Genomic DNA, 9350 nt, shown 5'->3' with positions numbered 1-9350 from the left:
ACTCATCGATTGGCTGCAGCAGCTGTCTCTGGAAAAGTAAAACATGCATGAAAGGTAAGTTTGTATAAAAACACATAGATAACACATTGTAAATACTGCCCTGTACTGTGTTCTGTAAATGTACAGCCACAGTTATCGTGTGCATGCAAGTATATAACCTACCTCTGATGGTGGCAGTGATATCTTCATGCTTTCTAGCAGCAGATTTCGATCTGGACACACGAATGATTTTGTGTACGGATGGCTCGATTAGCCACCAGAATGACATCAGGTGACGGTAGCTGGGAAACCTGTAAGCAGAAATCTTATACTGAATACATTTACAAATTGTTTACATGTTACATGCATCTAAATCTGAGTATATGTAATCACATCTATATGTTAGATTCTACCAATGTTTAGACTTACCTTGTGTAAAATCTGATGTCCTCATCTGAGCCGGTAAACCGCTCCAATCCGAAATCACGCTGAACGTGTAGCTCATGTAGCTGTTTTTTCAGCTCCTCCACTTCATTAGAGAGTTCTTCTACTTTAGCACATGCCAGGTCTAATGAAGAAGGCTCAGGAATGCTACAGTAATCATGATCCATCGTTACATCCATGGGTACGGGTTCAGCGGATACCACTTCGGCAGGCCTCTCTCTCCTCTCCCACACACTGGGCCACAATGCTTTAACTGTGTAATCATTCCAGGCAAAGAGCACTGGCACAGCGCCAGTTACTAACTTTCTCCGTGCCTCTGGTGTTTGCGGTTCACTAATCTGATCAATGCTAAAATGTTTACTGCAAACCTTAGAATTGCTGGTAGGACAAAAATCGTCTCGGCGTATGTTCACAAGCCACCGTTTTCTAAGGTCGACATCTGCAGGAAAACTGTGAAAACTTAAAGTTCCGTTGAACTTTGCTGAAGATGTACACAGCGGAACACAACAGTGTACGCTGTATACCTTCTGCTGTCTCTGAAATCTATAAACACACTTTTTTCTGAACATTTTTTCCAAACTCCAAAACAATGGCCGACAACCGGAACTCAGCGAGCCCTATTACTTCAAAGCGGAAGTACGTCACGAGTCTACGTGCAAGTAGTCCATTAAAAGTGTAGGAGGAGTTCCTGAAAGTATGAAGCATGGAAATGGCAAAAACTGCACAAACCAAACCAAGAGACTTTTTTGTATGCAATGGTGTGTTGCAAGTGTGTACTATTTTTCATGGATGTTTCATGAAATTTTACAGGTGGTGCTTTTGAGCCATTTTGCAACAGCCACTTCTGAAACCTATATCAGATGTACATATTCGGCAGTTCTGATGTGTGCGCAAAGTTTTTTGTGAGTTTTGGAGCATGTTTAGGCCCTCAAAATGTGATTCACTTTGGAGAAGAAGAACAATAAGAAACGGAGCAATTCCAAGAGGGTTCTTGCACCACGGTACTCGGGCCCAAATTACTATGATCTCAGACAAAGGGTCATAAAATCCCCACTGTTTCCAACCTCCCAATTAGAATTTTATCCTTTCTCATTGGACAAGCCCACCCTGAGAGGTGTGAATCTTCTCAGACCTTAAAGGCATCACATCAGTGACCCACCTTCAGTATGTGGTTCTGTTAGATTCTGAGAAGATGAGGATGCTGAGCTAGACTCCTAAGTTCCTGCCAGCCCTTAGGGATGTAACAATTACCAGTTTGACAATAAATTATGTTAAAATTTCACACGGATAGTATTACCATTTCATCTTTTAATTAAGGCCCGAGCACCGCAGTGTGAAGACCCTCATAGAATTGCTCCGTTTCTCCTTTTTCTTCTTCTTCTTCTTCTTCTTACTCTAGCTGCTGCATTTTGGACTAGCTGGAGTTTGTTTATTAAGTGTGCAGTTCAACCACTCAATAAAGCATTACAATAATCTAACCTTGAGGTCATGAATGCATTAACTAACATTATACTACGGGGCCGCTGAATGCTTGAATCTGATTGGTTGACGTACGTTCTGAAGTGTGCAATTATTTTATGGGAAACGCACAGCGAACATATAGTTCCAGGCAGCTCTCTTCACCGCATTACAGTTCCATATCACTTCGCATAGTAAAAATATAATAACGGTCACTCAGTTTGCACAAAAAGGTGTTGTCAGCGCTGCCATGATGATTTTAACAGTTAGCCTATACAGTGTAGCAACTTAAAGGCTACACATGACATTTCCCACTAGCGAGGAGACAGCACTGTTTAGAGATGCTGCAGGACAAGAGTGTTGAGGGACACACAGAGGTACGTTAGCCTAATTCACACAAGCGCGCTCTCTCTCTTTCTTTCTTTCTCTCTCTCTCTGTGTCTCTGTCGCTCTCGCTCTCTTTCTAATAACTTTAACATTAATAACTGCATTAGAATGCTATCAACGGCTCAAGCCTCCATTACCGGCTTTAAAATTATGTTTTGGAACTAGCAAAAGAGGCATTGGATGAGATGCGGAAGAAATAATTCTGCTCACAATAGCAATTTAAGTACAAAAACCGGACGAATCCCTTAATCTGATATATCCGATTATATCATCTGATCGATGTCTTGAGGTGTGGTAACTGTAGTATAAGCGGAATAATTGACTCTGGGCCGTTGAATTATTAGAAAAATAATGCACACCCAAGGTTTTTCTTATTTTTCCAATAATTCAACGGCCCGTTGTCAATTATTCCTTACTTTCTGCATTTGACATTGAGAGCATAGGTCATAATTTAGATATATTTTTGAGATGGAAAAATGCAGTTTTACAAATGCTAAAAATGTGGCTTTCAAAGGAAAGATTGCTATCAATAGCACACCTAGGTTCCTAACTGATGACGAAGAATTGACAGAGCAGCCATCAAGTCTTAGGAAAGCGTTCTAGGTTTTAAGTTATAACGTTAAGAGTTTTTACATCTTATAATTAACACTTCTGTTTTTCCAGAATTTAGCAGTAAGAAATTACAGGTGCATCTCAATAATTTAGAATGTCATGGAAAAGTTAATTTATTTCAGTAATTCAACTCAAATTGTGAAACTCGTGTATTAAATTTAATGCACACAACCTGAAGTAGTTTAAGTCTTTGGTTCTTTTAATTGTGATGGTTTTGGCTCACATTTAACAAAAACCCAACAATTCACTATCTCAACAAATTAGAAAAATTAGACAAAATTTAGTTTTGTTATGTGCTTGTGTTATGTATGTTATTTTAATTTACTTTTAATGTATTCTTTGTTTGGTATGGTTTTGTTTTGATTTATTTATTGATTCAGTTTGTCGTGGTGTTGATGTGTTTAGTTCACTGCTGAGGTGGTATGGAAGCCCAGGTTTCTTTTGCAGCTCATCTGCATTTTTTGGTCTCGTTTCTCATTTTCCTATTGACAATACCCCATAGATTCTCTCTGGGGTTCAGGTCTGGTGAGTTTGCTGGCCAGTCAAGCACAACAACACCATGGTCACTTAACCAACTTTTGGTGCTTTTGGCAGTGTGGGCAGGTGCCAAATCCTGCTGGAAAATGAAATCAGCATCTTCAAAAAGCTGGTCAGCAGGAGGAAGCATGAAGTGTTCCAAAATTTCTTGGTAAACAGGTGCAGTGACCAAATTTTTGTAAAAATTGAATGCACCATCTTCAGAAGGTTGGTTTGCACCCAAAATCATCACAGACTGTGGAAACTTAACACTGGACTTCAATCAACTTGGACTGTGAGCTTCTCCACCCTTCCTCCAGACTCTAGGACCTTGGTTTCCAAATGAAATACAAAACTTGCTCTCATCTGAAAAGAGGACATTGGACCACTGGGCAACAGTCCAGTTCTTCTTCTCCTTAGCCCAGGTAAGACGCCTCTGACACTTTCGGTGGTTTAGCAAATTTCTTGACACGTCTGTGTATGGTGTCTCTTGATGCCTTGACCCCAGCCTCAGTCCATTCCTTGTGAAGTTCATTCAAATTCTTGAATCGATTTTGCTTGACAGTCCTCATAAGGCTGCGGTTCTCTCGGTTGGTTGTGAACAGCCAGCTTCTTTGGCAATGAATGTTTGCGGCTTACCCTCTTTGTGAAGGGTGTCAATGATTGTCTTCTGGACAACTGTCAGATCAGCAGTCTTCCCCATGATTGTGTAGCCTATTGAACCAAACTGAGAGACCATTTTGAAGGCTCGGTAAACCTTTGCAGGTGTTTTGAGTTGATTAGCTGATTGTCATGTTACCATATTCTAATTTGTTGAGATTGTTGAGAGTGAATTGATAGGTTTTTGTTAAATGTGAGCCAAAATCATCACAAAAGAACCAAAGACTTAAACTATTTCATTCTGTGTGCATTGAATTTAATAAACAAGTGTTTTCTTTCAAAAATTTGAGTTGAACTTTTCCACAACATTCTGATTTATTGAGATGCATCTGTATTTCTGTGATGCTAAGCTGAATTTTCAGCAACATTACGCCTGCTCCAGTCTCCAGCATGATCCTTCAGAAATCATTATAATATGCTGATTTATTATCAGTTATAAAGAGTTGTGCTACTTAATTTTTTTTTTTTTTTTTTTTTTTTTTTTTAAACCTGTGATTGTCACATATTCATAAGTCACAACAGCCACCTACACCTGTTCAAAATCACCTTACTAATATGAACACTTGATGTCACTTACCAGAGCACTGTATCTGTTCACTCACTTCAGTATCTCACTTACTGGTCTCAAGATTACATACCTAGCAGCCATATCACCCTGCAGCCCAAGACCCATATCTAGCAGCCATATCGCCCTGCAGCCCAAAACGTTCAGAAAAACTTTGAGAGAAAAAAAGAAAAGTCCAACGCTAATTACTTTTTTCAAAAGATTTCAATTCTGCTGCTGCAGCGGAGGACAGTTAGTGGCACAGAGGAAAGAAGAAAACAGAAAATACAGCTAGCACCAGTCATTTTTACACTATTTCCACCAGTTAGCGCCTGTTTTATTTATTTATTTATTTATTTTTGACAGTAGCCTAAATTTTATTAAACAGTTGAAAGCTTAGAATAGAACCACAGGCCAGTATATTTTAAAATGTCATTGCATTGTGATAATTGGTTAATTTAAGTGTTAACGAGCCTGTTACTGAATTGCATTATTGAAATATAAACAGATAAAGTGGGATTTAGGGTAAAAACTGATGTAGGCTACTTGCAATATAGTCTAACACATCAAAAACCTATAGCAATAGCCATAGTACTGTAGACATGTGTAGTGAACTTTACTTTGAACATGTAGATAGTCATATATTAAAATAAAACATTGAGCACGCATACAGTACACAAGTTTACAATATGCAGTTAATCCTTAGTTACTGTAGGTTGGACTGCAGAGTCAAGTGTCATGGAGGTAGGAAGACACAATGACAGAGACACACCCTGAAACAGATGCTGCCAGTTTCTTAATAACTTGGCTCTAATTAACTATTAATTAACTCTTAGGATAGGAGGAACCTGTGCCTGTGTCACACACACACACACACACAATTTACATCACACATAAATGCATATGCAGTACATTCTAGCAACACTTTAGCATACTTTAAATCACAAATAATTGTATATCAAAAAGGATTTACTGCTGCTACTAATAGTTTTTGCTATATATTCTATTCCATTTTTGCTATTATTACTTGTTTGTATTCATGTGTATTCCAATGTTGAGAGCAGTCAGCAGAGACAGGGAGGAGTGTGGTAGAGGTAGGAAAAACCCAACAGACAGATAGTGACAACAAAGAACAACATACTTTAGGGAATGACAGTAACAGCAGACAAATGGCATGATGTGTATACAGAATATAAAAAATACTCTGATTCTTTTTCTTTTTCTATTTCTTTTGTTTTTACAGTATGTATAAATTTGGTATAAATGTGTGCTCTTTAAAAAGCAGTAAGCATTGTTTGCCAGACACATACATTAAATGTGTATACATATTTTACATAAATGGCACTGCTTGTATTATTTCAACATCTGTACATAAATGCAAGTAGTCAGTTCTTGGGTGGCCGGTGTGTCATCAGTGCAATTACAGTTCATTATGATTAATTACCATTATTTATATGAGCTGCCAGTAGTAACTGTAGCAGAATTAAATTGCCATCAATTTATCTGTTCATCCAGCAAATGTTTAGTGTGATTTCATATAAACTCTAAGAAAGGATATTTTCGTGGCCAGAGAAAACAACCTTCTTATAGTAGCCTAATAATGCATTAGAGCATGTAGGAAGGATCAAATCGTAAAGGGACAATTAATTTGCCAGGCTGAATCAGAAATCCATGTAATTTGTAGAGATTAAAGATTATTTGTTAAATATAACAAATAGTTGTGTGTCTGATTGGTCCAAATGTTACATTATGTTTCAGTTTTAAAGCTTTCTGTTTAAAGCCCTACTTCAGTTTGTGAAAATAAAGAAGCTCTGAATCGTTCTTCCTGTGTATGCCTCTTTATCCACGTTACAGAAGACCAGTCCAACAAAACAGAAGAAAATTTATAGATTGAAGTCTGTTATGAAGGCACAGAGACCACTCACCCCAGATCCCTTCAATGAACTGGTTCAAGCACTCCGCAAATCTCTACAGCCTCCTCCTGTCATACCATCGCCTTCCGCATGTCCCATGCCCAAACCCAGCCTCCTGCAGCATTTTTTTTGCTTTAGTGTTCTATATGTTTAGTTTTAAAACCTGGTAACTACTTCTGTGTGGCTGTAGGTGATGGTGGGTTTTGGCTTATTAATTTATTTGTAAAATTTCAAACCTTTGAGTTATGATTGATGATCAGCTGACTTTCTCAGACCACATTGCTAAAACTGTCCAGTCCTGCAGATTTGCTTGATTCAACATTAAAAAGATCCAGCCCTTTCTTTCAGAACATGCTGCACAACTCCTTGTTCAAGCTCTTGTTCTGTCCAGGCTGGACTATTGCAATGCTATCTTGGCAGGTCTTTATAGCCAGTTCTATGAAACCTTTACAAATAATCCAGAACGCGGCAGCAAGATTAATTTTTAATGAGCCAAAAGGAATACACGTCACACCTCTGTTTATCAATTTGCACTGGCTACCAATAGCTGCTCGAATAAAATTCAAGGCATTGATGTTTGCATACAAAACCACCACTGGCTCTGCACCCCTTTACCTAAATTCATTACTTCAGAAAGAATAGAGCAAGCTAGTGTTAGAGTTATTTTCTTTTTTTTATAATTGTATAATAAATAAAAAGAAAATAGATAGAATACAAAAAGATTAGAAAGGTAGTTAGATTAGAATAGAATTAGAATAGTGAGTGCCAAATTGTGAGTGCCGATTCTTGAAGATGGCTAAGGATTCAGCTGCTCGGATCGAGTTGGGCAGGTCATTCCAGCAGGAGGGAACATTTAATTTAAAAGTCCATAAAAGTGACTTTGTGCTTCTTTGTGATGGCACAATCAAGCGACGTTTACTTGTAGAACGCAAGCTTCTAGAGGGCACATAACTGAGGGGTGTGGGGGGGGGTTCGCGTTCCAGGGAAGTCGCCCTCGGTAATTAAACAAATCTTTGACGTGGCCTAACTCAGTCAATATTAAAGATAGCAATGTAAAATTTTAACAGAATGTTCTTTACATTATATATTGGATGATTTTATGTACAAAACTGTGAATCACAAAAAAAGAAAAGAAAAAAGACTTTAGCTGTTTTTTTTTACAGAGGGGCTCACAATTTAGCAAGAAATATGTGAACTGAGGATGTTTTAGTGCTGTCTCCTCTCTCACTGTACAGTTGTGTAGTATTTTGTATTTTAATATGTGTAATGTGGATTTTTTAGTGATGTGTTAGCATATGTAGTCTTTAGCACTGCATATAAAAGAAGTTCTCTTCTTCTCCAAACACACCTTATGAGACTCCATGGCCTCTCTCAGCTCCTGAAGATCTCTGCTGGATTTTTTGAGGGATTTCTCACTGTTCCTCTTCCATATTGCTCCGCAGAAAATGTATGGCAATCCCAGCGCTCCAAATAGCAATTAAACCTCTAAAATTATTTATTTGTATGTTTTCTGAGAGGAGTACATTTTCTCTGTTCGTGCCAACCATACGCACAGCATGCTAACTTTACTGCACAGATTGAAGAATGTGGGCACAGGGGATGCTTCCCTCAGGCGGCACAGGGATGCTGAGGGAAAATGTTAGAAGGAGGTCTTGAGAGCATTGTGTCACACGTTGACCAGTTGACATTCATTTTTAGATTTGTCAGTGAGGAATGGAAAGTGGTGGAGAGATTTATTGGTTTCAAGCCTATTCACAGCCACACTGGAGAAAGTCTTGCTGAAAGCATAATTAAAATGTTCATGATCTGGGGTTAGACTTGTCAAATTGCCAGGGACAACGTTATGGGTATACTGTGCTGAATAGGTTCAAAGCCACAAGTGACACCTTGCAGAAGCATGGCAAAAACTTATCCAGAAGACCTGCACAAAGACTTTAGAGATGAAGAGAAAAATTGCTAATATGCTAATCATTTCTTATCAATATATTCAGTACTGCACTTTCAAACACTTTAATTATACTCTTAAAAATAAAGGTGCTTCAAAAGGTTCATTAAGCGATGCCATAGAAGAACCATTTTTGGTTCCACAAAGAACCCTTCAGTCAAAGGTTCTTTAAAAAAAAAAACATTTTTTTTTTTTATTTTTTACCTTTTTGTAATCTAAAGAAGCTTGTTTCACCACAAAGAACCTTTTGTGAAACAGAAAGGTTCTTCAGATGTTAAAAGTTCTTTATGGAGCCATTTAGACAAAAAGGTTCTTCAATGGCATCGTTTTTTGTTTTTTGTAATATTAAGACTAAGACTAAATCCGAATTTGCTGTCAAAATTAACACTGGTGAAGCACCTTTATTTTTAAGAGTGTGATTATTTTTTATTTATTTTGTGGAAAATATTAAATCAATTCTCATCTCACTCTCAAATTTATAATTAAAAAAAGAAGCTTTTATTCTTTGCAAAGAAGGTCAGACAGTCATACAGAAACACAAGTCGCTGCAGAGTGTGACAAGGAAGGGAGGGCAGTCCTCCTCCAGAACTACCTTTTATATCTCTTTTACCCCCGTCAAGGTTACAAAAACTCTTAGCAGCTGTACTTTTCCATAGAAAACAAAGAAGTAATTAAACGCACTCTTCTAAAGGTTGGTTCCCCCCATTTAGGGCTTGGATGACCCCCCCAGGTCATCCTCAGGCATATGCTTCCCCCATTTCTATGTCCCAAATGGCCTCTCAGGCCATCCTGACATCTGTTTTCCCCCCAGGTGTCTCCCTTTTGCTCCCACACGGCTCCGTGAATCACCTGTTGCCCATTACTCTTAGGCCCTAAACCCATCTCACGGTCT

Source organism: Cyprinus carpio, chromosome B3, assembly GCF_018340385.1.
Source record: "Cyprinus carpio isolate SPL01 chromosome B3, ASM1834038v1, whole genome shotgun sequence".
NCBI lineage: Eukaryota > Metazoa > Chordata > Actinopteri > Cypriniformes > Cyprinidae > Cyprinus > Cyprinus carpio.
This window is presented reverse-complemented; position numbering follows the sequence as displayed.